This window comes from Doryrhamphus excisus, chromosome 21 (genome assembly GCF_030265055.1).
Source record: "Doryrhamphus excisus isolate RoL2022-K1 chromosome 21, RoL_Dexc_1.0, whole genome shotgun sequence".
Taxonomy (NCBI): domain Eukaryota; kingdom Metazoa; phylum Chordata; class Actinopteri; order Syngnathiformes; family Syngnathidae; genus Doryrhamphus; species Doryrhamphus excisus.
The window spans coordinates 11,978,479-12,005,354 of NC_080486.1; the positions used below are offsets into that span (position 1 = coordinate 11,978,479).

The 26,876-nt window shown below is 40.6% G+C and overlaps 1 protein-coding gene and 1 long non-coding RNA gene across 4 annotated transcripts in view; one reads left to right on the forward strand and one right to left on the reverse strand.

Moving 5' to 3' along the window:
- Positions 1–26,876, reverse strand: part of LOC131109040 (uncharacterized) — a 271,033-nt gene that overhangs the window by 2,991 nt on the left and 241,166 nt on the right. For all 3 annotated transcript variants that reach the window (XR_009120623.1, XR_009120622.1, XR_009120624.1), the window contains one exon: positions 12,939–13,180. This is a non-coding gene — a long non-coding RNA (uncharacterized LOC131109040). The remainder of the gene's footprint in view (positions 1–12,938; positions 13,181–26,876) is intronic.
- Positions 7,925–26,876, forward strand: part of LOC131109038 (cadherin-12-like) — a 75,803-nt gene continuing 56,851 nt past the window's right edge. Inside the window, exon 1 of the mRNA XM_058060573.1 lies at positions 7,925–8,177. The gene's annotated coding sequence lies outside the window, so the exon portion shown is untranslated. The remainder of the gene's footprint in view (positions 8,178–26,876) is intronic.

Consider the following 26,876-nt stretch of genomic DNA (forward strand, 5'->3'; position numbering starts at 1 on the left):
TTTATTATAATATTCTAAATGATATTACTGTAATATGGCATTCCATGATTAATAACCACTTCAATATTTTTACATCATAATACAGTATGCGTTTTATTTTCTTCCCTCCAGTTCATGCATTGAATTCGTTCCACGCTTTCACTTCAATGAAGGCGTAGCAGCGGGGCACACCTGCCCGCTAGCGGTAATTATGTTCCTATTTAGCTCGGCTGGAAGCCACAGCGAGTCGCCAATTTGTGTTCCGTGCTCGTAAATGTTCTGTTTCGTACCTGCAACTTTCTTAAGTCGTGACAATTTCTGAGTTGTCGATGCATTGTTAGTGTGAAATGCGTTCCCTTTTGCCTGAAAACTGCAAAAGCAAAAGCCGCCCGGTGTTAGCCGGCGACGCTAATCTGTCCACGCAAGCCCTTGACGTCACTGCACTGCAACAACACTTGACACAACCAGAATGGAAGATTTTAATGCCGCATTTCGAAATCTGATGGTGTCTTCTATCATACAAGGCAAACAGAGTCTTCCCTTTAATGGACTGCGGCCCCCCCCAGGCCATCCTCGCTCAATATCCCGACATCCCTTCAGGCTAAGCACTTCATCTCTCCACTGTACTTAATGTGTTTCTCTCTCCAAACTTTGCACCATCCGCCTGTACGGGCGCCACACAAGTAATATGCTCTCATTTCTTCTTCGTTTTCGCTATACCGCCGCCATCACCGCAGCCTGTGGCGCTGACGGCGTCTGCGAGGAGCGATTACCAGCAAAGATGGCTGATCAAATTGTCAAATCATCCAAACTTTAAGACACTTGTTGGCCTCTACCTGCAGCAAATGTGACCTCATTTTGTGTGTCAGGACAATTTATCCACTTTTTGCAGACGGGGGGGGGGGGGGGGGGGGGCACCTGATGGGAGTTGAAATCAAATTGCTGTTTTTTTTTCGACTTCTTCCTCCCCCTCCTCCTGTCGCAATGCAATTTTTCATGCGTGAAATTAAATTTGACGTCTTAAACAGTGGTCAGGAGTATCTGCAGGCTCACCTTCATTAGGTGGCTTGCAGAGTCGTCATCGTCATCGTCGTCGTTCGTGACAACCTGCATTGTTTCGCCTTTAATTAGCGCTCCATTAAGCGCAAAATACCCCACCCCTTAACGCCGGTCCTTTTGCTTGCTGTACTGATTGAGCAATCCGAGAGACTGAGCTCAGTCTGCATGGAAATGACAGACTTATTTAATGGCGACATGTTGCAGAACATTTGGTCCCCTGACACGTCTGGTCCTCGAAAAACAAAACAAAACAAACAAACAAACAAACAAACAATAAAATGCTGGTGCAGCAGTAGAGCGTGTTTATTTTGGGCGTGCAGCTGTAGTGACGAGCATAACGTATGGCGTGTGCCTTTTAAAAATACATACGCCATGACTTCTTAATGAGATGGAACACAATGAGATGATGTTGTGGACAAAATGTCTGCTTATGTTGCTGGAAAGTAGAACGTAACCCAGACATATCAGGCCTCCAAGCCATCTGCGTGAACATAAACCTCCAAAATGGCCGCAGTGTGGACATTTTATCCATTAACTTCGCACGGTGAAATGTGAAAACGCTTCTCCTAAAATCTGTCAGCACATGCACCCCAATAGCGTTGTGATTTTTCTCATAAATACACCACATTGTACCAAAATTGGTAAAATTTTACGGATTTGGATGAAAAACATGGCTGCCATCAAGCAAAATTGTCCATAATTCAGTGACCATTTGTCTCATGATTATAAAACATTGAGTAAATCCGTACAGTAACCCCTCATTTATCATTTACAAGGATTCCTTATTTAAAAATGGAATATTTTCACAGTTACAGCATAGTTAAATATTATTAGAGCCCTCTAGACATAAAATAACACCCCTACAGTCATCTTTAAACTCTTATATCACCCAATATAGTAGACAAATAAGAGGAAACAACATGTAAATAAAAGTCCTGCTGCTGCCTTTTGCTGTAAATGTGTTCCGGAGCTAGGGGAGCTGAGTTGGGGGCGGACAGGAAGTGACGACGGGGGTTCAAAGTTGAGTTTTAGTAGTCTACTGTGAGATAATTCAAAGGCGCAGTAAGGTCAGTTGCTCCGGCGATCAAGTCTGGTGCTTGTGTATCTAACTGAACATTACAGTAACATTGATGACACCAAGTGACCAGCGTAGATAATAAATAAAATAAAATAAAATAAAATAAAATAAAATAAAATAAAATAAAATAAAATAAAATAAAATAAAATAAAATAAAATAAAATAAAATAAAATAAAATAAAAATATGCATCATACAGTATGCACATATTTGGACTAATACCAGGCTGTATTCCACCACATAGCAGCATGATTTATTAATATATTTATGAAAAACCGTGATAGAGTGAAGCCTTGAAATTCAAAGTGCACAGTTGTGAGGGATTACATGTTAGCATTTTGACCAAAACCCATAGGGGGTGCTCCAGGGGGGCAACCACTCACATCAGTCACCTCAATGTTGAAAAATACGTTCTATTTACTCCAAAACATCAACTAAAAAGCCATAGCAACTTCCATCCGCCTTAATGGGAAGTGGCAAATTTTGTGAGGGGTGGGGTGGGGTTGCCCAAAGTGTCCCCTTCTGGTCCGAAAAAATATATATATAAATAAATAAATAAACCTCCCCCGGGAGGATGAATCAGTCAGTTTGCCTGGAGCTCCATGATGCAGAGAAGAGAGTCCCCCCCCTGCTGATTGCATTAGCACAGCCCCTAATAGGAGATGCACCTGAGCCCCCCCCCACCACTTCCATCCTAAACACTGCGAGGCACTCTTGGATGCTGCGGACAATAACATCAAGAAGCAACAGAGAAATGAGATAAAGATCAATTGTGCGCGTCAATATTAATATAATATTCAGTGGCCCAAAAGGGTCAGTCACATGCAAGCTGGATATATTTACATATAATCAATGCAAACATATATATTGTCATCTTCAACAATACATAGCATAATATTTCATGGACATGACCAGTGTATGTTTAAATGCCATTAATTATGGCCACCATAATTTAATTTTGGTCAGAATCCATTAATAGATGATGAAAAGTAATAGTGATAATTTTATGAAAATAAAATAAATTTTCCAATTATTTAAACTTGCATATATTTCATACATTTTCTGACTTTTTTGCCATATTTGCTATTTTCCAACCCTAATTTTCCCCCAAAATGCTCATAATATTACATTTTTATTGAATGTTTCAACTGCAGGCTACTAAAATGAGATTATTTTTCCTTACAAAATTTAAAATTTATTCTTGTAATTTTTTTTCTTTTCATACTTTGACTTATGACTTTTATTCCAAATTAATCTTTATTTATTTTCTGTTTCCTTGACATCGCACAAGGTTTGCGGTGTCCTCTTTTTAACACCTACTGTACTAGCTTCTTGATGTTTTGTTTTTTTGACACCTTGCGTTCTTTTCACACCAGGAAGTGAAGAAAATGTAAAGGATAAAATGGCAGCAAGTGAAATATAAAGTGTTAACATGTAAAATATTATATAATGACATTTAAATAACAGTACAGTCCATTCGTAGTCCTGCGTGGGTTTTTATGGGTGTGCCCAACATTGCGGCCGGTGAGTGTAAAGTTAAAATCTCATCAAGGCCTCTTCCTGAACCTTTTTCGTCTGCCTTCCCCTCTGATGGATGATGCAAGGGAGGAAAAAAGGCGGCCACAGAGGAAGCCAGATGAGCCATGGCACTCCTCTGGTGGTCAATTAACAGATAAAGCCGACACAATTAGCACAGAAATGTAAGCGTGCATGAGTTTTACAGTGTAAACACTCCCTGGGTGGATTAGCCATTCAGCATCATTATTCACCGCCGCGTCCGCCTCTCATATTCATAAGCGATGTTCCGATATTTGGACTCTCCGGAGTCTTGTGGTACATTTGATCATGCTGCCAGCACGCCGGGTCAAAAACGGGAACATCATCATCATCCCCCGATGACGGGTTGGTGATGCGTTGAAGACAACTTTGACTTTTTTCTTGTCAAGCTAAGAATTGAAGCTCAAAATTGAGCAGAGCAGGGGTGTCCAAAGTGCGGCCCATTATTTATTTAGATTTTTTTTTTTTTTTTTAAGTTTGGGGACCCCGTCCTGTTCTACATGGACATGATACTGGCTTCGGCACAGAGGATAACTTTGTTATAAAAAGGCTTCACTACACATCTTAAAACAACAATTTGTACAAATGTGGAGGTGTTAGAGTACTTCCTAGTTCCTTAAAAATTGACAGTGCCCCCTCCCCCCCCCCCAAAAAAAAAAAACAACATCAACCAGGCTTCGCTACACATCTTAAAACAACAATTTGTACAAATGAGGCTAACCTAGCACAACGTTGCTGTTTAAATAGACAAGTATGTTAGCACTCTAGCTCAAATAGCTTTAATGTTGCGGCTTGTCATGACGTCACAAAAAAAGAAAGGCTAAAAAAAGAGGCTAACCTAGCACAATGTTGCTGTTAAATTAGACGAGTATGTTAGCACTTTAGCTCAAATAACTTTAATGTTGCAGCTTGTCATGATGTCACAAAAAAGAAAGGCTAAGGCTAAAAAAACAAGAGGCTAACCTAACACAAAGTTGCTGTTAAAATATACAAGTATGTTAGCACTTTAGCAAAAATAGCTTTAATGTTGCGGCTAATCTAGCACAATATTGCTGTTAAAATATACCAGTATGTTAGCACTTTAGCTCAAATAGCTTTAATGTTGCGGCTTGTCATGACATCACAAAAAAGAAAGGCTAAGGCAAAATAAAAAGATGCTAACCTAGCACAATGTTGCTGCTATGTGCAATGTTAGCGCTTTAGCATCACATAGCTATGCTCGTGTTGCTAACATCTGTGCCACGTCGTTGTATGTGATACATGAGAGTAAGAGTAAGAGTAAAACGAGGATAAAGTACACAAAAACGCTTCTTGGGGATAGACGCTGTCACAGCTCATTAGCATTAAAGCTACAGGCACACACAATGTGTTGATCCCAGTTGGTTTTACTAAAAGCCCTTCCAAGGTGTCCATATTCCACCATCCATAAACTAGGGTGGCACGTCTGAGACTTAAAAACACCATTCGGTCGTACGATGACGTTTCTCGTAGACTTTGCTCGATTTGCATCCAGGCTGCGAGCCAGCAGCAACGTTTTCATGACCTTCAATGAAATGTCAGTCAAGCCTCATCACCGACCCGTTGCCAAAATGTTATTTTTTGCGCACGTCCGTGCGTCCATTGCAGCAGCGGGCCAGCGCGTCCTGACTGACGCCTGACTACAAGCATCCGTTCCACCTCTGGCTTAGCTCGGCCGGTGCCAAGAGGATTAAATAAAAAAAAACAAAAAACGGAGTTCTCTCGGGCCGCACCGTGCCATCTGGACAGGCTTGATCTGGGAGCAGCCTTGTCAGCCAGCACTGCTCAGCATATAAAAGCTGCAGCGCTACATTTAAATACAGCTTTCAGCTTTTTTTTTGGGATGCATTTAGTTTTTCCGCTTCCCTTTTATTGCCGCTTGATGCGAGATGTGGGGATGTTTGTATTTATTTTGTTTATAATTGTGTTGGCTCTCTGCTGTTTTTAAAAAAAAAACAACAACCAGGAAATAGCATAATAGGGAAGAGCAATAATAAAAAGGCAGTTGTCAGTGTTGTTTATTTCCCATCTGAAAGGATCGGAATGCAATTTGAAGGAGAATGGCACTCGGTAGAACGCAGATAAAGCGAGGTAGCGCCTTCTCTCTTGTTATTTTTTTTTATGGCTGTGCTTGTTAATTCCATAATTGCAAGTGCTACGGACGCGTCAATGTGTGCTGTTGTCAAAAAACGGCCATTAAATCAAACAGTGGTGAGTTACAGCCTGGGCTGTTCCACTCCGGTCCTCTAGGGGGCTGTAATGTTGACTCCATACTCGCCACCAAATGCCTAATCTGATATAATAAGTGAAAAATAAAATATTTCACACCCTTTTACAGTCAGAATGCTAACAGGAAATGCTAAAATAACAACTTCCACCTGCCAAACAGGATTTCCAGAAGTGTTTTTATGCCATAAAGCCCGAAATATAAGACAGAAAATGCTAATGTCCCGCTAACCTTTTCCCACTGAGTGATGTCTGCCAGCGCGTTATGTCAAGGTCTCATTTTAAAAGGTTAAAGCTGCCGTTCGCCCCGCCCCCGAGGACACCAGACATGGGTCGCGATGCCGACCCGGCGAGGCGCTAAATCACACGAAACAAGAAAATAATAAAATTGAGGTCACGCATACGCGGAGCGCCCGACTTCAGAGAAACGTGTTAAGTTCTGATGTTTTCATGATGTAATTCTTTCTCCCCGCTGATCCTCCTGGTCATGGAGGGGAGAGGCGGGGTGCGAGAGATGCATCAAACGGGAACGCCGGCTCCCCACCAGACCCGTCTAGTCACCGCCTTTCAAGCCATGCAGTAAAGACGTGGGTGGTTTGCTCAGAAACCAAAAGAGCAACATACATATGAGGTTGAAATGAGTAAGAATGATAAAAACGAAATATAATATTAATAACTTTTTTGGGAAAGCAGAGTCATGTGACATTACAGAGATAATTATGTTCTGTGAAATAATATTAGGTCTGGTGAGAAACCATATTTAGTTATGGTTTAAATTCCAGTATCATTTCATAATTATTTATTGTAATTAATTACATTTTTAGAAATAATACATGTCACATTAATGATAATAATGCTTGCAGTGTGACATTTTAAAAATATTTTAATCAGATTTTTTTCAATTAATTAATTAAAACATTTATTACAAAAATACTCTATATAATGATTATATATGTATATATGTATTTTTTAAATATTTTTATAATTTATAAAAATGTTAATAATTAAAATATTAATGAATTACAATTCTAAAAAAATAATGATAAAATAATATAAGCTAGTAGCATTACATTTTTAAAATTTTAGATTTTTTCATGATTGTTAAATACAAAAATACAAATGCTAATAAAAGAAGCTAGTAGCACAACATACAAAAATCTATCATTTAATTTTGTAATTTGTAATGAATTCCTTAAAAAAAAAAATAGAAGAAAGCAGCACTACATTTTTAACATTTTTTTTTTAATTCTACACATTTTTAATAATTAGATTTGTACAACTTCTTTAAAAAAATACCCAAAAATGATAATGATACATCTTCGGATGTAAGCTAGATCGCCAGCACATCATCAGTGACGTTACCCGAGGTCATCGGGTGTTTCGGGTCTCGCTCAGGCGACCCAGCTGAGGTTCTAATAATCAATAGTCAATTGTTAATATCAATTATGTTGATGACTAATCCTATTAGTAAAATGTGAAAGCCAGTCCAATAAAGTAACAGACTGTGGTCTAATACATCTTCATAACATACTGGAATTCTATGAACGACGGACGAAGGGCGAACGTCTGCACGAGAGGGCCACTACCGTCATATTCCATCATAACCACAATAACAGAACCTACTCAAACAATGTACACAGCCGTCAGTGTCGGGCTTCTAATTAGCCCCAGAAGGAAGCTGCTGCATTCTGGTGTCAATCTGGATCAAGGTGTTTCCTCACATTGCTTACACGGTTGTACCTAATGAAGTGGCCGATGAGACGTAATTGTCTCACTGTGTGTGTGTGTGTGTGTGTGTGTGTAGAAACACAACTGGGGGAGGAGAATGTGAGGGGGTGTGGGGGCTTTCTAGTTGCCTCTAATCCTCCATCCCTCCCTCTCTCTCTTGCAGGGAGATGGTGTGTGTCTCTCTCTCTCTCTCACTCTCTCACACACACACACACACACACACACACACACACACACGCAAGAGCATCTCTCTCCCACTTGCTTTCGCGCTCAGTCGGCAGTCTGCAGAGCGCACATGCAGCACGCCACTTTCCGCACTCCCGTTCTGCATGCATGCATGCATACACGCTGAGTGACAGTCCTGGTCCACTGAGGTCCAAGTGTTCCCAGCGGGGGGAGCGTGGAAGCATGCGAGGACGACAGGACGAGGGTGGGAATTAAAGACACCAGAGGGGAGCTCGGAGGTGGTGGACCGCCAGGCCGGAGAGTTTGGATTTTTTAAAAAAAACGGGCTTCCAAGCGTCCCACTGAGGGTGAGTACAGTGAATGTCTCTTCATGTCCCGTCTGCAGGTATACACACACCTTGCAGACAGCAATGAGGGCGGAATGCTGGGTAATTGAGCTTTAGAGTGTCACAGCCTTGATTGGCTTGACCCATTTGTGGGCTGACAGAAGAGCTTTTGCCACTTTGACGCCGGCGTGCACCGGTGTGGAAGTTGGGGACGTGGACCCTTGGTGGCTGAGTGGACGTGTGCGCTGCTCAGTGTCAGGCTCGGGATTAAAGCATTTGTTTGCCCACAGTGTATCCCGGCGATATTACCATCGGTTCTGAGCATTCCCGCCGTGTGGACCCGGGATTAGAGGCAACAATCCGAGAGGCTTGACGGAATCTGATTTGCAGAGAAACAAGGGATCACACATGCAACCCTGCCTCCTACCCCCACCCCACCCCCCACCTCCACCCGCCCCACCTCCTCTATCAGCCTGCTGCAGATGCTTATTTAGATGAGCCCAGCATCAGACGTGGGTCAGAATTACCCGTCCGAGGAGCCACATTGACTTCCATTGAAACGTTCCATCACTATGTGCACTTTGCTTTCCATCCGCTCACTCCTTCCCACTCGGGTCCTAATGCATGCAAACACTCGCCTGTCTGTAATTCCAGCCAGACAAACAACCTTCTAACCTTCTATGCAAGTCACTTTAAAGTCCGAACAGTGGTCTTATCGGAGTTCCGCCGCAAAACACCTGCTTGGGAATAATCAAATTAAACCCCCGAGGAGCTGGACCCGTCAGAGCGCACAGTGGGGCCACTGTGCACAAAGCAGAACCGCAAATTGTGGTCTTAACCTCTTATTATCCCAATGATATCGCTTTGTGGTACGTGTGTGTGCAGTCCCAGCTAAGACCCGGGTGACTCCGACCTAGTACTACTTAGTACTACAACATGATCTGTGCTGTTTTTGTCCTGCATTGTTGGTCACCAAAGGTACCACGTCTTCATTGTACGGAACAGTTCTTAGTCGTTATTGACGATAAACCCAAGATAGGTTGACTAAACCTCTTACTTGTACGGAAGTATAACACAAAAGTTTACAATTTTACGATTGGAAAAGGTTCCTATTGTCTTTATTGACGATTTGTACTGCTTTTGCCCTGCATTGTTTGTCACCAAAGGTACCACGTCTTCATTGTACGGAACAGTTCTTAGTCTTTATTGACGATAAACCCAAGATAGGTTAGCTAAACCTCTTATTTGTACGGAAGTATAACACAAAACTTTACGATTTTACGTTGGAAAAGGTTCCTATTGTCTTTATTGACGGTTTGTACTGCTTTTGTTCTGCATTGTTGGTCACCAAAGGTACCACGTAGTTCATTGTACGGAACAGTTCTTAGTCTTTATTGACGATAAACCCAAGATAGGTTAGCTTAGTCTAGTTAGTTTAGTCTGTAAAATCCGGTAAATGTAGACTTTACAGAATGAAGGGCGACAGTACAGCGCAATAATGTGATGGATTATCGTTTACGTTTGGGTGAGCTATTCTATAGCATGTGGAATGATGAAGTCCTGTAGCGTTTACTGTGTGAACGGAACTGCAGGAGTCTGTTCGAGATTGAGTATAAAGTTCCTTATGTTTTTACAAAGAAGAAGTCGAATACATTATTTGGAAAAAAAGTTGGAGACTTTGTCCTTTCCGTGATCTCTGCTGGACTGTCAGCACGCTAAGCTAAGCCCCAGACTGTTTGATTCCCTGAGAGTTCTTTGGTCTTTTGTCCAAAAAGAAAAGTTGCCACATTCTCCAAGCGTCCATTAAAGAGACGAGGGGTTTAAATGGAATCAATAACTGTGGGGGAGGTGGGGTGGGGGGGGGGGGGGTCTCCTTGGCCTCCTCAGCGACTCATCTTGACACGGTTTTCCTTTAAATGAAGCGAGCAAATGTGGCGGTGACGCTCCAAGATTACATGTACTGCTTGGAAATTGGTTCAAGTTCAGAAGGAATGAATGACGTTGTGCTTTGCAATGGAGCTGTAATGTGTTCTACCACCAGCAGAGGGCACCGTTTGCTGCTTGCATGAATGGAGTGAGGTTCCCATAACTAGTGAAGTTAGCATGCAGGTAGTGTTTTTAGATTTTTTTAACGGTGACATGCTTTTCTTTCTCGAAAAGTAATGTCTTAGCTTACGCTGTTTGAATTTGATGGAATTTAGCTCTGAGCCTCACGCTTCAGCATAACTATATTGGTATGGTTTGTTTGTTTTTTTTTTAAGCAAACCCTGCCTAAAAATACTTTCTAACGTCTACTACAGAATAAATTTGCCCCACTTAAGTTCCAAATTGACACAGAACAGCCGGTGAAACAGACCTCCGCGTCCCCGCACCCTCTGAAGCGGGGAGGCGGGTTGCGAGAAGCCTCCCTGCTGGTGTGAGCGTCGCGCTCTGTGTCGGAAATAGACGTGTGAAGGGGTGCTGTTACCTGGAAACGTGCGTTTTTTTTTTCCTAGCCTATGAAATCTTTAACTGGAAGATGCAGTGCTAGTTGAAGCTCCTTTTTGTTGACATCCCATATTTGAAGATTCTACTCACCTAAAGTGAGGTCACGCTGCTATTTATATAGAAACTCACTTTTACACACAGTCCAAATACAGCTGAACAAAAGTCTGTAAAATAGCCCAAAGAGCCCCCTGGGGGGGGCTTTTGGTTGGCGTTCCTTGGAGAATTCCTGCACATTCTCCACCTGAGGCGAGCAGAAGCGAGCATCTTTGCAGAGCTCAGGATTGTGGAGTCGCGAGGATCCATCCTCTCCATAAAGAGGCTGAGCAGCCTCCAACGCCGGCTTAAACGCGAATGGCAGCGGGCAAAGATTTGCTGTCACGCAGGTGAATGACTTTTAGTGTACTGGGCCCAAAGGTACGCTATAACGATTTCTTCACGGGAGGGGGTTCATTATATTTCATTAAGGAAGAATAAGTGGTGGATATACACTATACACTGCTTATGTGTGGACTGTATAAACAATATTGTCGTAGTGAATGCTGGTCGAGCTTGATGTCGTCTTACTTATACTATCTTTGTTTTAATCAGAGCTCCTCGGATTGTTTTTGCTGACATCTTGCTGTTTAGTTTCTCATTTTGGGGCTTTTTGGCAATTAAACGCGCCTCCCTCGCGTCCAATCAAATACACAGGCTCCACGGTAGCCATGTTAAAAGGGCCTCATGTTGTTTTCCATGTCCAACAGTGCAATTATTCCCTTTTTCCCCAGCGTTGATGGCGGTTAACACATGGATTCGTTGTACTGGGTGCTGTAATTATGTAACACTTCAGCATATGGGCTGTGTTTCATTCCAAGTGTCATCTTTGGGAATGCACGCCAGTGGATTAATGCCACTTCTGAAATAATGTCTTCATTTCTTATGCATCATATACAGCTTCCGGAACGTCTTAGTTGTTCAATAGTTCTTGTTTTTTCTGGCCGCTGTCATCAATGTTGCAATGTTTCATTTTAATGGATAGACTATGTCATGCAGGGGTGTCCAAAGTCCGGCCCAGGGGCCATGTGTTAGACCTGCATGTCTCTTTATTGGCCTGTGGCAAATATAATTTAATATATAATTTAAAAAAAACAGGGAAGAGGAAAAGGTAATTATTTTAGGATAATAACGTTGCAATACAATGATGAAAAATAACATTTTGTTAGCATAAAGCTGAAATATAACAAAAAAAATTATTTAATAAAAGTCATAATATCAGGCTGCATGGCGGTCGAGTGGTTAGCGCGCATACCTCACAGCTAGGAGACCCGGGTTCAATTGCATATTCTCCCTGTGCATGCGTGGGTTTTCTCCAACATTCAAAAAAACATGCTATGTCACTAACATGCTAATTAGCGACTCCAAATTGTCCATAGGTATGAATGTGAGTGTGAATGGTTGTTTGTCTATATGTGTCCTGTGATTGGCTGGCCACGAGTCCAGGTTGTACCCCGCCTCTCGCACCAAAACAGCTGGGATAGGCTCCAGCACCCCCGCGAAATTAATGAATGAAAGTCATAATATCAGAAAAAACTAAATAAAGTTGCAATTTCTGGAAAACGTTATATTATTACAGGCAAATAATGAGCCGTGGGCTACAAAGGGCCCCTGGGCTGCACTTTGGGGACCCCTGTACTGCATGACCCTCCTACAAAAGCCATAGTATCTGTCCAGTTGTGTTCAGGGGTGGTCTCCGGGATGCAGAGTCGCTTTCATCATGCTTACTCTGAGCGAATCACCACACACGCCACACAATAACTGGGAGCCAAAGGAGGCACAGCGGTCGCTAACGTAAACAAAGCTCACCACGGGAGGCGGTAGCGCACGATGCAAGGATGTCAAAGCAGGAAAACGGGAACAAAGCAATGGCAGATGCAGTGGGGCCAATTGGGTGTACATCTAATTTGCATAATTGGTGCATTAAAAAGTGAGCATAGGAACATACCAAGCAAATATTGTTAGATATTCAAATGAAGAGTTTTTTTTTTCAATCGGTTTTGCTTCTCCCAGAACTCCAGAGGGTTTTGCATCCTGCTTATGTTTGGCTCTAAAAGGTAGCGTCGCACCACCACGGTGGTATTTGTACTTTTGTTTGGCTGACGAATCCTATTTGTTTAAAGTAGAAGTGCAGCAGGAGACATGATGCCCATCGATTGCCTCCCATTTTCCGGCTTTGTCACGTCCTCCTGAAGGCTTTGCTCCGGCGTTTCCAAAATGGGGAACAACTCTGAAGTGAAGGAGGGTTGCAGGGATGCATACCTTAGTAACGGCGCTGCTTCTGAAGCTTTGAACCTTCGATGCAAACATGGTGCCCGTGCGTCGGCTCCCTCATTAGCCATTCTCCATTCCTCCTATCAGAGATAGCATTATCCCAGCAGTGGTTTTTCCTCGCCCACGTCGTGTCATGTTGAAGCCAGGTCGACATCATGTTGACGGATGTCCACATGTCAGAAGAAAGCAATCTTCTTAGCTGACTTGAAGTACACCATGGCCTTCGCAGCCTAAATGGAAGAATATATACAAGGATAAATGTGAGACAGTGAACATACACTGTGCACCTGAATGCAACATCACCCCCTTTTTTTTTACAACTTTTTCTGAACTGATTTTTCTTTCTATTAGAGTATGTATGTATTTATTCCCATAATATTATGCATTTGCACCAACTTAATTTCCCAATTTTTCATCATTACTACTTTTTTTCTTTATTATTATAATTTTTTTGCTTTTTTTCTAAACATATATTTCTTCTTGGACATATTTTTCACCAAATTATGACTTTATTCAGATAATATTTGTCTGTATTCTCATAACATCCTGACTTTTCCAAAAATGACTACTTTGTTTTTCATATTATTATGACTTGAAAAAATATATTTCAACTTCATGCTATTAAAATGGCCTTTTAAAAAAAAAACAATCACACCATTATTCTTGTAAAAGAATGTATTTTCTCTATTTTTTGTAGATGGACATATTTTTCATATTTTTTATGACTTTATTCAGATATTTGTCTGTATTCTCATGACATCATGACTTTTCACCAACTTTGTTTTCCAAAAATGACTACAGTGTTTTTGTTTTTCATAATATTATGACTTTAAAAAATATATTTCAACTTCATGCTATTAAAATTGATTTTTTTGTTTTAATCACACCACTATTCTTGTAAAAGAATGTATTTTCTCTATTTTGTTTTGTAAAGTTACTGCTGATTCTTCCACATTCACTGTTCACATGTGCCAATAACAGCCCCTGGGCACCACTTTGGACACCCCTGGTGTCAGAGCTTGTTTTTTGGTGATTGTCAGAGAATAAATCCGTCAATGTCGTCATTCACGCAGTAAACAAAAGCCTGCAAGGAAACATTGTTATTGCGAGTGCGGTGTAATATTGTAATGACTTACCTTGGCTGGGTGACGCTCCCATTTTCCTTCTTATTCTCATGCACGGCACGCTAATCCCGTAGCATGGCTGAGGTGTTGTTATTGTACCCATCCTCTTGGAACACAATAAACACCTCAGCTTTGAGCACTTCTTGATAAGCCAACCTCATTCACAGCGTCGGAAATAATGCGAAAATGGCTTATCAAACTCCATCAACTGGATCTTTCCATAAACTCCTCAAACTACATCAACCTTATCCAAACTCTCAACTGAATGCTGCTCTCCCTCAAACACCCACATTGGCTTTGTCGAAGGAAAAAAAATATTTTGTCCATAATAAACATAATTACTTGTCTCTCTCTTCCTTTTGAAAGATATACAAACAGATAAAAAGAGACCACAGCTACACCGCTCCCCATTACGTGCATTCTTTATTTTTAGCTGTTTTTATATCTTTAGAATGCACAGAAAAGATAAAGATATGTTCATGTCTCACGCAAAATTCCAGAAAAATGCGCTTTTCCTTTAACAATCGAGGGTTAGAATCCATACCGCCACCTTCTTTACGGACTTGCAACGACCCAAACTACATCAACCTTATCCAAACTCTCAACTGACTCCTGCTCTCCCTCAAACACCCACATTGGCTTTGTGGAAGGAAAATTATTATGACCATAATAACTTGTCTCTCACTTCCCTGTGCATTCTAAAGATATACAAACAGATAAAAAGAGACCGCTTTATTTTTTAGCTGTTTTTATATCTTTAGAATGCACAGAAAAGATCAAGAATCCACTATGTGTTCATGTCTCACGCAAAATTCCAGAAAAATGCACTTTTCCTGTAACAATCGAGGGTTAGAATCCATACTGCCACCTTCTGTACGGAGTTGCAACGACAAGCTAATGCTCAGACGGTCGAGTTGGAACGTTTTATGAGTGAAGGCAAACATGTAAACAAATAAAACATGTTTTCTGAATATGCCTGCGATATGAGAATACGTAAATAAAAGAAGTATGGACCGCAAATGACACCCCGGCCGCACTTTGGTCACCCATATTGCATGACTAAAAGGAAAAAAAGTGTCTTTTTCGTGTCGTGGCTGATTAATGCCTCTCGTGAAAAACTTTATAGCGCAATAATGGTAGAAAAATGCATCAAGTGTTTCCCGGAGATGAGTCCGATGTGGGTTGTGTTGTTTTCATTGTGAAATGAGCGCAGAAGGACAAAGAGACACTTTCTCCGTGTTCACTCAAGCTTATCTGGCAACAAATGCCTTCCAGTAAAATGTCAGTGAGGAGGAGGAGGAGGAGGAGTCGGGGGGGAGGCTGGAAGAAGAAGAAGAAGAAGAAGAAGAAGAGAAGGTGATGGCATGGCTTGTTTCTTAGTTAAGCGTTCGCATTTAAAGAAGGTCCGACCTACGGAAGAAGTACAGGAAGTGATAAAGCATCCCATTGCTCCCATTAAATAGAATAAGCAATCATCTTGACACGGGCGAGATCTCCAAGTCTTCCGGGGCACCACTTCTTCAAGGTCAACGCGTTGCTCTTCGTCCCTTCCCGGCGTGATGAATGGAGGAGGACTGGCGAGTGCGGCCAGGTGGATGAACGCGTGATTTGGGACGCGTGCGAATGTATTGTGTTTACCGCCTTCTGCTTCCTGGCGGAGATGAAAGGAGGTGCGAGCTAAGGAGCTCGTTCCTCGTGAGGGCGGATTGGAGGGGGAGGGAAATAAAGGAAAACAAATGCAACAGGTGGCAGGAAGTCGTGACTTTAACACAAGATGAGCTAAATCGAGGAAAGGTGGAGAAAACCACAACAAAGGAACGCTCACTTACTTACTACTTACTGATCTCTTGTCTTATAGAGGATCTTTGGACTGCATTTTAGATGTAGATCCTTAAAAACAGCTAAGCGATCCTGCCATAGAGGATCTTTGAGCAGTGCTCTTGTCACATACGCAGGATCTGTAGAACAGCATTTTAGTATGAGGTTCTTAAAAACAGCTGTGTTTCTGTCTTATAGATGATCTTTGACCACTGTTTTACTGGTAAATCTGAAAAACATCAAAGATATCCTGTTATAGAGGATCTTTGAGCAGTGATCTTGTCACATACGGAGGATCTTTGACCACTGTCTATATCCTACAACAAAACAGTGCCCTTGTCATATAGAGGATCTTTGACCACTATTTTAGTGGTAAATACTTTACTGCAAAGTGATGCTGTCGTAGAGGATCTTTGACAAGCGTTTATGGAGTCGGTCCTACAACAAACCGGTGCCCTTGTCATATAGAGGATCTTTGATCACTATTTCAGTGGTAAATCCTTAAAAATACGCAAAGTGATGCTGTCGTAGAGGATCTTTGACAAGCGTTTATGGAGTCGGTCCTACAACAAAACAGTGCCCTTGTCATATAGAGGATCTTTGACCACTATTTTAGTGGTAAATCATTAAAAACTGCAAAGTGATGCAGTCGTAGAGGATCTTTGACTAACGTTAATGGAGTAGATCCTACAACAAAACAGTGCCCTTGTCATATAGAGGATCTTTGACCACTATTTTAGTGGTAAATCCTTAAAAACTGCAAAGTGATGCTGTCGTAGAGGATCTTTGACAAGCGTTAATGGAGTAGATCCAACCAAAAACTTTTTTGACTTGACAGTTAGCACGTTAACGTCCTGAAATATCAGCCACATTTGCAAGCGCGGCTAGTGTTAGCTCACACGCGTTGTCGTGAAACACATTGTCTGTGCTAATTGGCTGTTCAAGTGCAAAAAAAAAAAAAAAAAAAAAAAAAAAGCTCAGCGTTCGGCCAAAATGACGATGTTTGTCGCCGTTTACGATACGCCGATTCTCGGTCCTGCGGTTTTTATTTGTCACCATATTGGGACACGATACACAAACTCGGTGGAGAAGAAAAGACTGAAATAAGCGACATGCGGCGAACACACACGCTTGCTGTTATCTGGATACGAGCATGAATTACATAATTAACACTCGCTCGGGGGAAATCAGCATCGGAGTCTGGAGGCGGCCGGGGGAAACATGGAGAGGCGGTCACAAGACGCGGCTGCTCATCAAGCCTTAATCATTTTTTTCCACCCCCTCCCCCACGCACCCTGATACTTAGGAAAAATAGATGCATATTATCCGCACCACCTTTTAGGCCTTCATTTTCAAACGTTACGCTTTATTTACATAAATCAGCGCCATTCATTCAGGCGCCAATCCGAGCTCCTTTGCCTGCCTTTTACTCCTACTTCATGATGTTTGGGGGTTATTTTTCGGCAGATGAGGAGTCAGTATAGGAACAATATTGTTTTTGTAATTTGAATGTATATTTATTATATTTGTATTTATTGTATTTATTGTTTTTATATTTTTAAATATATTTTTTGACCATTATTTTATTTATTTTTTTGGGGAGGGGGTGGTTGGGTAAATTAATTTAAAATACAATGGAAAAAATATATTTTTTTATACACACACACACACACACACACACACATTTTTACAGTTTTTTGTTTAAAACATAAAAAAAATAATTATTGAAGAAAATGTCAAATTTCTTATTGTGAAATATTTTATTTTATTTGTTAATTTTTTATATAATAATAATAATAATAATAATAATAATAATAATAATAATGTTACATTCTACGCATTATTTTAAATTCTTAAAAAATTCTTGAAAGTTGGAGAAACACCCCATTTTTATTTATATAAACAGACTAATAAATAAGTCATAAATAATAGCCCCTTTTCCGTCAATGTCTTGTTGTGCTAATTAAAAAATTCATTAAAATTCTGATGGAAAAACCCATTTCATTCATTTAAATATAAAAATAATTGAAATGTAAATCATTTGTTGAATAATCTAGTATTTCAGCCTTTTCCTGAAATGTTGTTCGTCTTGCTTCTGATTGGCCAAAAGGGCCCATGTGTTGCTTTGGCAGCCATTGTGGTTCTTCCATCATGGGAATGATGTGGTTTTACTAAATAATAGCAAGCGTGTGTTAAAAGTGTCAAGTGTTTAAAAGTGTTTAATTCTCTGAAGTGTGCGTCTGGATGTCGGAACGTCGGAAGACCTCGACCAGATAACAAATACAATTTGGGTAGCCCGGCTTTGATCACCAAATGGGAATTTCCTGCTCAAAGTCCACAGCAGACATGTTTAATTTCCACCTGTCACAGAATTAACAGCGATTAGCGGCAAGCTGAGTGACGGCGCTGACAGCGACGCTCGAGAGGCGTCTGGCGGAGCTCGTTGAACTCTCTTTTTTGGCTAATTAGACAGGAAGAGGAGTCAGACGTGGTTACGTGGCGCGTCTGTTAGCATCATTTAGACGCTCAAGTCCTTCCCCGTCTGCTCGCTATGACGTCAATCACGATAAAGTCACATGAGGCTGCCTACGGAGACACGATGGAGAGTAGAATGACTAAGACAACAAGGCTAACATTTTTTTTTGGCTATGCTTTTACACAACAAAATGTTAGCAAAACAGCTAGCTTAAAATGCAGATTGTTATAATACATTTATCACCTGTACGAAGAACGCAAACAACGATTCAGCTAAATTAAAGCTTTGATTTTTGAATATATCCAAGTTTGTCGGATGCTAAAATAAACTAAATTATGCGAGCAGAGGTTTGAAACCTACGCATTAATACGGAAAAAAGCTCATTGTCCAAATCAAACCAACTCTCAGGTCAATATCAGAGTTTTTCGGCGGTTTCCTTTGTGAAATAGGCTAGCATGGGGTTTGGAGGCTAGGTGTGAATGTGGATCGCACAAAAAACAAACAAAAACTTGTTGCCGGATGTCCTACTAAAGGATGCTAGCTGCATTTCGGAACCTACGCCTCAATGCGGATCGTACGAAAAACGTAAACAAACAGTAACTCCTGAGAATTTGTTTGTCTAATTCAAAATCCGACATTCCCAACCCAAGTTAGTCCTACTGAAACGCGCTAGCGTAGGTTTTGAAACCTATGCATGAATACGGAAAAAAGTTTATCATCCAACTTTAACCAACTCTAATATATCAGAGTTTTTCGGCGGTTTCCTTTCTGAAATTGGCTAGCACACCATTTGAAGGCTAGGTGTGAACGTGACTCGCATATAAAACAAACAAAAACTTCTGCGAAATTAAAGCTTCATTGCTCAACTCAATCCGAGCTTGTTAGCGGATGTCCTACTAAAGGACGCTAGCGGCATTTCGGAACCTACGCCTCAATGCGGATCGTACGAAAAACGTAAACAAACAGTAACTCCTGAGAATATGTTTGTTTAATCCAAAATCCGACATATATAGTTAGCTCAACTCAATCCGGGCTTGTTAGCGGATGTCCTACTAAAAGACGCTAGCGGCATTTCGTAACCTACGCCTCAATGCGGATCGTACGAAAAACGTAAACAAACAGCAACTCCTGAGAATTTGTTTGTTTAATCCAAAATCCGACATTCACAATCCGAGTTAGTCCTACTGAAATGCGCTAGCGTAGGTTTTGAAACCTATGCATGAATACGAAAAAAAGTTTATCGTCCAACTTAAACCAACTCTAATATATCTTTAGTTAGCTCAACTCAATCCGGGCTTGTTAGCGGATGTCCTACTAAAGGACGCTAGCGGCATTTCGTAACCTACGCCTCAATGCGGATCGTACGAAAAACGTAAACAAACAGCAACTCCTGAGAATTTGTTTGTTTAATCCAAAATCCGACGCGCTAGCGTAGGTTTTCAAACCTATGCATGAATGCAAATTGTCGGAAAAGCGCAAAAATAACACAAAATTCATAATATATTGTTTACAGTTCAGTGAAATTAAACTTGTTCAACTCAAAACACGACATTTGCTATCCGAGTTTGTCGGCGGTTGTCCTACTAAATCATGCTAGCGGATGTTTGAAACCTAAACGTGAATGCGATTTTTACAATAGTTTTTTGCCCCCGTAGTGAATAGTGGACATTGTCATAAAAGTGGACGTATGTGTTTTTTAAAAACGATTCTATCAGTTTGTGAAAAGCTCCTCCACCTGCCTCTTTCTGCATGCGGCGCCACGGCAGGCTATCGACCCAGCGAGACAGAGCCATTACAGAAAAGACTAATTCTTAATCTTGGATATTGCTTTCTCATTACTCTCCCTCCCTCTGGCCTCTGGCGTGATAACTGCTTGATTAGGGCAGTTATGTCGCCAGGGAGCCTCGCAAAGAGCGCACCTTTTAATATTAGCCGGCTGACTGATGGGAGCGCCGCTGCCGCCGCCGCTCGCTGCCGGCTAACGACGTTTGAGGGTCGGAGTCGCCTTTGGCATGACGTGATATTAATCAATAGATGGCGCTAATTAATTTGCTTTTATTGACAAAAACACACGTCTCGGTGATGCACTGATGATAAAAACTGTGTGAAGAATTCACATCTTGAAGCCAAAATGGCGTGCATGACTTGGCTGCAGCCAGTAGAGGCGCTATTGGTTCCATGCGTCCATTTTCTAGGATTCAAATACAAAAGAAAGTAACAACACGAGTACTTTGTGTGTACTCAGGAATACATTTGAGAGAAAAACCTGATGAATCATGGCGTGGGCGTATTGCCGCCTTGGATTCCACAACCATCACTCGGTCCGGGCTCTCAGTGGGAGAATCCAAAGATAGTAAAAAAAAAAAAAAAAAAACAAAATAACCTGACAGCAAAATACAACTCCTAAAATGTGTTGTTAAAACGCGGAATGCAACATGACCACCGCCCGCTTTCACGCCAGCTTTGTGCCACACGTTGTCAGTCAGCAGGCGTGCCACTGTTGCACAGCCAAGACGAGCGCGTCTGCGCTTCGATGCCTCTCGGAGTGGATCCAATCCTATTTGCGACAAAAGGATGTGGCGCTCGATGTCCACTATGAAGGCGGCCGGAGGCAAAACACATCTATTATCACACCGCCATGCTCTGTTGTGTTACATTAGCGTGGACATGCACACACACGTGGGCAAGCATTAGCATCAGCAATGTGATCATCATCGCCATCATAGCGGAACCTTAATGCCTCCACGCCGCTAATGAGCTTCGGCCTAGCGTCCACCCCCCCTCCACTCCACCCTTCCACCTGCAGGGGGGAAAAAAAAACATCACGCGACCGCGTGGATGACCACGGTGTACGCTTTAAAAGAGGAGACGTTTAAAAAAGGAGGGAGAAGTTGAGTTCCCAGGTGGATTCACCCGATGTGAACCCCCACTTTTCATGCACACACACACTCACACACACACACACTATGAGAGTCCAACTGCATCCCTTTTGGCTCACTGACTCTGCAAAAGCTGCTTAATGAAACAAAGTCCAAAAACGCTTGGTCAGGAACTTGGATTTCTTGATGTATTTGACCCCCCCCCAAAACACTCAAATATGGTTCAAATCAGCTTCTATGACTGATTACCTCCACCAAGGAGCGTAGGCAAAAACGCATGGAGACCCCGACTTTAAACCCCCCCGCCCCCTTCTTCCTGGACGTTTGGGCAGATGGCACATACTCTACTTTATGTTGAAGTTATGTTAACTTTCACTACTGTGCTTGCATCTACTTCCACACAGAAAAAGTATAACAAATATTTTATATTAGAAATATTATATACTATATATATACACACATTATATATATTTTTTTATTTTTTTATTTTTAAATAAAATATTCCTTATAAAAATAAATTAACAAGTAGATTATTAATATACATTAATTACATGTAAACATAGAAAATAATATATAATAATTGTACATTACATTTTTAAATAATTTTTCACTTTTAATTGTGAAAAAGTGATTTTCAAAAATCTTACACAGTACAATAGAATTTTTTTTTTAATTGAATGTTTGTTGAAACACCTAAATTTACAGTAGATTGATTATTATTATTATTTAATTAATGAGAATTTATTTATTTATAATTATACATCAATTTTAAAAAATGACATTAAATTTGGAAAATGTATGATTCATAGAAAATTGTGTTTACACGAATTTACATGAATATATTACTAGAAAGTTTTCAAATATTAATTTAATATATATAAAAAAAAATTGTTGATTTTTTTTGCTATTCATGTGTTGTCAGATTAATCATCATTGCTCAACATATGTTACATAACAGTTTGTAAAGGGGTGTGGTCATGTGATCACGGGAGAGCTCATATATTTTGGTACATTTACGGCAACTTGGGGGTTTTTAGATACTTAAATTGTGCCAGCGCGCGTATTATTGCCAAAATGAGGGGTCCACCCACCCCTCAAAATGATCTCAATAGCGCCCCCTGAAGGACTAAAGAGTATGAGTGCACTACCAGTGTGTCTGTTTGAGGCACCCCCCCCCCCCCCCCCCATTGATCATGATGGGACAGATGGAGTTATCATAGAAGCTACAGTATGCTGTAAGATGAGCAGGTTTTTAACATACTGGAAAAACACCAAATTTAGCAGCCCGTCTATCGGGGGGCTGGGGGGTGGGGGGTGGGGGGTGTTTTGTGACTCCATCTCATGCCTCGCAGGCTGGACTTTGTTGCGCTGGCAGCCCGCCTTTTTAAGCCAGATGGGAGGGGGGTATTGACTTTATGGCTCACAGGGGGTGGTACTGCTTGAAATATTCACAGTGCAGCCTGCACACATAATGGGAAATCCATCCCATTTTAAGAGCATACAACATTCCTCAATCACGTGGCGGGATGCTCGCAACGACCTTTTACGACCCGCCGGCCGTGACTCCCCGGGTGCACTTATAGAGATGTAATCCAAGCGACAATAACCATATAGACGATACGGCCGTTTCTGACCCCCCCTTGTCAATAGCAGACATCTTAGACATTCATTGACAGAAGCATCCATTAAAAACAAAACAAAAAAAAAGCGATTCCGGACGTGTCGATGGTGGCGGTACGCATTCGTCTCTGCTGACAGTAATCCGTCTTTGCCGCCTATGTTGTGACGCTGATACCGACCAACACCGACGACCTGTCACCTTTAAAGCATGAGCGTTCACCTCGACAACAAGCACAAAAGTCGGGTGACTTGGTTCCGTACACAATGTAACCAACCCCCCCCCCATGTCTTTTTATTATTCAAAAAGATTGTTTAAGTGTATTTCTCATTGAGAAGTCTGTGCAATAATTGTCTCCCTCTTCTCCCTTTCATGAAGCCATTTGAGGATGTAAATAATTAAGTGGACCTTCCGGCGACGTAGTGATTCACATTATTTATTCGAAATGCGTGTGGACCACATCAGACGCTCTCTAACATACATCAGCATGGAGCATCAGGACAGCACAACACAGCTGAGATGATGTACTGTGGAGTCCGAGCTAGATTAAGGAACATGAGAGTAACAATAAGGCCAGGGAGGATGGAAATCATGAATCAGCACCACGGACAGCGGCCTCCTCATTGTACACGCTCTCAAACATCAGCATGGAGCATCAAGACGTCAACACAGCTGAGATGATGTACTGTGGAGTCCTAGCTAGAGTAAGGAACATAAGGCTAGGGAGGCTGAACATGAATCAGCACCATGGACAGCGGCATCCTCATTGTATGCACTGCAAACACAATATACACTTTGGGATCATTTAAGTCCTCATTAATCTTTCATTTTTACAGTATTTAAGCTAATAAAGGGATTTAGTTTACTCAAAAAAGTCAAGTTAGGCAAAGTTAAATTAAAAATATTATTCTAGTTATATTTAATTCCTATTTAAATATTATTTTCTTATGTATTTTTTATTATTTAATTATGATATAATAAATACATTTAAATATTTCTATAGTAATGTGTAATGATTTTAGTTTTAATATTTTTACATGTTATATTATTTTATATATAATGTTCAATATATAAATGGTGTATATAATTATATAAAAATGTACAATTTATATTGACATTATGATTTATATATAACATATTGTAACCTATTTAAATAATGCATACATCCAAATGATACATTTAACTTGAACTGAAGTTAAGATACAAGATACATTCATTTTTAGTTACCACGGAAACACTTTTTTTTTAATCACAATTGTTGATTTGCTCAGAACAAAACAATCCAAAAATGATTTTAAGCTGAGAAAAAAAAATATTGGATTAAATTGAAGTTAAACCAACAATAACGCAATCTTTATGTGCTGTCAAACTGGCATGAAAATCTACCAAAACATTTAAAAAGTTGACATAACAAAAAAAAGTACTATGACGTAACTCAACTATGAAAGTAAACGGTGCCTGACTATATATAATAGTACTAAAAACACAGTACAGGTAGGATGTTACGTATTACTGCTTGGTTGCATTTGGACTATAAAGCAAGTAAATGTACGGTATCCATCCCTGATGAGCTTGTGTAGAAAGTCCAAGCATTCCGCCTCTGCATCATCCCACACGTCTTCCTTCCTGTATAAAGAAGGCTTGATGTATTTGTTTGTTCTTATTACACACACCTGACGCGTGCTTGAGATCTCTGCACGCCTCCGCGGCCCATGCCAAAATGTTAATTGCAACACTAAATCTCTCTTTATGTTGCGGCAAGCGCGGCAGACAGCACCGGGCTCTCTGCTGAGACGGGAAATATATTTAATTAGCCTCCGGTGGAAGAAAAAAAAGAAAGAAAAAAAAAAACTTCACGCAGTCGTCAGTCTCTTATCAGCTACTTGAAGCTGTGCTGATGCATGGGGGAGATTAAAACCTTAAAACCCTAAAGAACGCACGGCAGATAAAATCCAAACTCCTGACATTTACAGTAGGTAACGTGGAGGACATCACTTCGGTACACAAATCAAGTTTGCAGATGGGAAAACTCTTCAAGCATATCAATGGAGCTTTATACTGACATGTTACTATGCGGCAGTGTCTAAAATATGCGCTCTTGGCCACAAATCCCTGGGACGCATTTTTGACACCATTACTTTTCAGAAATAAAACACATTGCTGTTTTTTTAATAATTAAATTAAAATAAAATACAACAAAATTCATCAGTATTTGAAAAATATAGAGGAGGTAAATTATAAGTGATTATATGGGCTACAAAAGGACCCTGGCCCACATTTTGGACATACTTAAGTTCTACAAATGAGACTCATAATTAAATAAAAATAAAATGAAATTCATACTTATTTTCAAAATTTGCCAGGGGCCAATAAAAACACATTCTATGGCCCACAAAAGGACCCTGGCCCACATTTTGGACATACTTAATTTCTACAAATGAGACTCATTACTATTTTTCATAATTAAATAAAAATAAAATAAAATAAAATTCATACTTATTTTCAAAATATACCAGGGGCCAATAAAAACACATTCTACGGTTCACAAAAGGACCCTGGCCTACATTTTTCCCACCATTAGTTTCCAGAAATGAGACATGTTAATACTTTTCATAATAAAATAAAATTCATACTTATTTTTAAAATATGCCGGGGGCCAATAAGAAGACATCCGGTGAACCGTAAACGAGCCCCCAGCCTCATTTTGTACACCCTTAGATCCAAGAACTTGGATGCTTAACGTGTATAGTTTAATTATTTTTAAAATATCATTTTAATATTTTTAAAAAAGGACGTAGTTACGTTCCTAAAAGGAACATGTTGTTGACGTTCTTCTGCTGTGCTGCATTCCCCAAACATGATAAGCAGCTTATGGTTTTCAGGAAATGATAATTAATTCAGCTAATTAATTATCAACATGTTGTTCAATTACAAAGGACGATTGTCGCGCCGTCAGTCAATTCCGAGACTACGGTAAATAGATTTTCTTTCCAGGAATTTTCTTTTCCGCATCATTTGTTTGATTCTTTGTCGTGCTGTCAAAGAAGCGGAGAAGTTGGGTTTTCAGCGTTTATATCAAAATTAAAAAAAAAAATTTAAAAGCAGCTCAGGTGTTTTCCTTCCGCTTCAAATACGTAGAAGAAGCACGTCGCCCGGCGCTGGCGTTCAATCAGCGACATCTTTTCCAGCCCAACTAAGTCAACACGATAAGCAGTCGGCGGCGGAGATCACATTTCCTCGAGTCGGCGGCGAGGAAGGCGTCTCTATTCCGGCTGGCGCGCACGCTGTGCCAGGAGCGTCCTCCTCGCTGGAGAAAAGGGACACTTCCCCATTTGCATTTAGATGACTGCGGTAATAGAAAAAAGCAGAGTGATGAATCTGGGCGCGGAGGGGAGGCTAATGTGCTTGTATTTGGAATAAAAGTGCAAAATTAAACACTTTGGAGCAAATCTCAACGCAAAGATGTGAGCGCAGGCAGCAGCTGGAAAGCATTTGATGATGATGATGATGCAGGATCTTGTCTTCCGGTTCCAGCTCTTTGTCAAACAGGAAGACAACAATAAGCATCGGATGCGTGCCTAAGCAACAGGTGGCGCTATGTACATCCAAACGCCGCTCACTATGACAATAAAGCCTTTCCTCCTGTACAAAAACATAACATTAAAGAGCAGCACGGACGTTAGCCTCACTAAATTGCTAACTTTAACTCATTGCTACGTCGCAAAGAGGTGATGATGAAACTCCACAATAGAAGAGATCACGTTTGCTGCAGTTTTAAGCCGGAAAATCGGGCACAAGGTGGCACATTTTATAAGAGCTCGGCCTGCAGATTTTTAACGCGTTTTTAACAGTTACTGTGGTGCCCATTATGTCATTTTATGGTCATATCACCTCGTACTTCGGTACTTGAAAAAAATAAAAATACATAAAAATGTATAAAAAATTATAGAAATTAATAAAAATTAATAAAAAAAAATTATACAAATTAATAAAAAATAATAAAAAATAATA